The 3247-nt window shown below is 37.5% G+C and overlaps 1 pseudogene; it reads right to left on the bottom strand.

Annotated features, from left to right (window-relative positions):
* Positions 1-1354: 1354 nt before the first annotated feature.
* On the bottom strand, positions 1355-1700 carry LOC107511133 (annotated as a pseudogene).
* Positions 1701-3247: the final 1547 nt, after the last annotated feature.

Raw genomic sequence — 3247 nt, 5'->3', positions numbered from 1 at the left:
AAGATGTTCTGCTTCAGCTCTCACAAATTGTGGAGACACAATGATGGTCTCCATAATCGATACCAGTTTTGTCTGACTAATCAAACATCTATCGTAGACTGCCCAGCAGCAAACTTTGCTACTTTGGATAATTACATCAGATTTTCATCAGTGGCTTCTTCAGGCATCAAGTGGGTAGGTGGAAATGCTGTCAAAGTGATTAAAATTCTCAACACTTTATTTCAAGGTCACTTCAGGTATGTTTCTAAGATATGACAAATGCTGATTCATTTATGATGAATACTAAGGAAGTTAAAATTTACATACAGATGACTTCTTTGAGCCTAAAATAAGTCAGTGTAAGAGAACAAAACCAGTTCACTTCCTTTAAGATATTTCCAGTTAAAGGAGCTGTGACAGAGAATTTTTAGATGGATGATATATTTCAAATTTCATAAGAGATTTTGATATATACCCAGACAAGGGCTTCACTATGAGAGAGTTCGAGGCATTGGTAATATACAGAACATGTTCTACTGACTAAGATTCACGGTTACTACCATGAAAACATGTGTGATTCATAGATGTAGAACAGAAATTCTCTAGAAATCTCTAAAGGCTTAACTTGAGACTGTACAACTTCAAACATCCATTATTTTGTGCTCCCCTTCCCTTGTATTCTAGACCCTCTGTTATGGGCACTAGTGGTGGCTCCGGTCATCTGCCACATCAATAACTTTCTACTGTGTCTCATTTTAACCTGTTTCCTTTCTACAGTCTGACAGCTAAGTCAGTTTAAAAGCAGCACAACATTCTGCATTTCAGGCAGAGGGAACTCGTGTGGCATGGACTCTTGACTGATGGGAACTTTGAGATAATAAAAATGTATTGTTTTAAGTTACTAAGTTTGTGGTGTTTTGTTACACAGTGATAAAATATTAGTATGGTAAAAAGCTCAACAAATATTTGTTAAACATTTTATTCCACACTGTTCACTGAATCCTGGACACTAGCTTTTGCTTTGGTTGTTGATCCATGATTTATTCAGCAAACATAATTTAATGTTGAGCATTATTGACTGTTAGTAGTAGAATGATTTTGTGGTGTATCATTGCAAACACAAGGTGTATACCTGATCCAGGTGCAAAAGAAGCTTCTAGGCTGCAGCTCCTCCAATGCATTTCCAATATAAGTGGTGGACCTGTGTCCAGGTCCCCCTACATCAAAGTCAGCAAATGTTCTTTGACTATGGCCCCATTCTGCTACCCAGGAGTTGTTCCTTTAATCCATTGTTCCCCATATCTCTCTCTCTTTTTTTCCTCCAGTTTTTAAAACAAAGTCTGCCCAGTTTTATTAAAGAAAAAGTTTGCATGATTTAATTTTCACCAGTCTATTCTAGCATGCTTCTAATGATATCAGAATCACCTGATCAATGATAGCCAGTGTGCATACTCTGTAATGTTTTCCACATGTTATGCCCGATTCAATATTATTATCACTGTAGTGATGAACACCAGTCTTGGCCAACATGGCATAGTACTCAATTTCAGATTACCTCAGGCTAGACAGTTGTTGGTGAGGATGACTAGTTTCACTTTGCTTTGTCTGATCATTTTCAGAGTCTGCTTATACCTCGGAATGTACTTTTCACTTTTCATAACAAGCTGGAGCCTAGAGTTAATGGACTCCAGGGACTTTTTTGTTTTCTTTGTGACCACCATCTTTCTGCTTTAGATGCAGGACAGCCCTCAACCAAGAGCAGCTGCTAAGATGGCCAGGAGGGAGAAAGGAAGCTCCCCATGTTTCTTGGCCAAGTTCTCCAAGAATTACCTCCTTTTCTGTAAGAAATGGCCCATGTTTGTACTGAGCAGCTTTCTTAACTTGATTTCTGCCCTTCAGAAAATTGGCAACTCAGAGCCTACTGTTAATTTTTAACTGCCCCAGGCTTTATTGTCGAAGCTGGCAATGCTTTGGCCAGGACATCTGTCTTACGAAAATGTTGTTAATTTTCTATGAATCTCTATGCCCCAGAGTGACATCCAAAATTATTTCTAAACTCATCTCCCTCTGTTTTGGATGTGGTTGGCTGCTATGGGATAATATTATTTCAAACCCTTTTATCAAGCTAAAGGAGTCTGTAAGCATGATCTTTAGTCATTCTGAACTCTAAACAAATTTTACAGCTAAAATCTTGATTTGATCTTTACCTTAATACCATTTCTTTAATAAATATTTGAAGACTAGAGAGATGGGAGATGAGAATGTTTTTTCTCCTTCCATATCTGCATTCCTCAGTGTTCCATTTAAATTCTGTATGTACCCTGGCATTCTCAGTGGGAAGAACCCAACTGGCACTTTCATCATTCTAGACAGGTAGTCTCCTTGTCGAGATAAAAAAAAATCCATTAATGAAATTTTCTAACTTCCAGCATCCCTCAAGTCCTATTGTTTGCCATTTGTTTCTGCCAGTGCATAGCTCATTTTTCCATTTTTGAAACTCTGGTGACACCTTTCTTTGTTTCAGTCTCCATAACAGTTTGTCATTTATTCATCCTTCTTAGCTCCCTCTGTCTTCCAGCCCTTTCCTGCTGCCCGATCCCAAATCCAGTGCCACATGTTTTAAGTTTTTGTTATACTACTAACTCCCAATTTGTGTTATTTATCTATTGCTGCATAACAGACTGCGCCCGCATATAATAGTATCTTAAGATGACAATCATTTTATGTGTTTTTGATCAGATGAGTCAGAAATTTGTCCTGGAATTACACATAAAGATGCAGTCATGTGACCTCTCAATTTTTTCTTTATTTTCCACAGTGACCCTACTCCTGTTTCTAGTGCATTTCTGCTTTTCACCTTAGCTCTTCTTTCAATGTGGTCATTTATCATCAAGGAGTCTCAGTTTTCTCATATAGAAGCACCACATCCCAAGAGAGTGATAGGGGAAAGGCCTCTGAAACCTAGACTGGAAAGTCATGAAACTTTACTTTGGTTGAATTCTGTTGGTCATAGCATGTTGCAAGCCCAGCCCAGATTGAAGGATGTGAAAATAGATTCTGCATTAGATAGGAGGTATTGAAAAGTCACATGAAATGGATTATGGTACGGAATGAGAGGGATGATGGTGTCCATCTCTGAAAATTATTGACCGCAATTGAAAAATTTAGTTGATAAATTAAGTTTTATCATATATTATATTTTTTAATTCTTAATAACCCAAAATGGTTGCTTTATAGTGCTAGAACTTAAAATTAACAGAGATTTCAA

This window comes from Rousettus aegyptiacus, unplaced genomic scaffold, assembly GCF_014176215.1.
Source record: "Rousettus aegyptiacus isolate mRouAeg1 unplaced genomic scaffold, mRouAeg1.p scaffold_m13_p_8, whole genome shotgun sequence".
NCBI lineage: Eukaryota > Metazoa > Chordata > Mammalia > Chiroptera > Pteropodidae > Rousettus > Rousettus aegyptiacus.
Note: the sequence above shows the minus strand (reverse complement) of the source record. Positions and strands in the feature narration are given on the sequence as shown.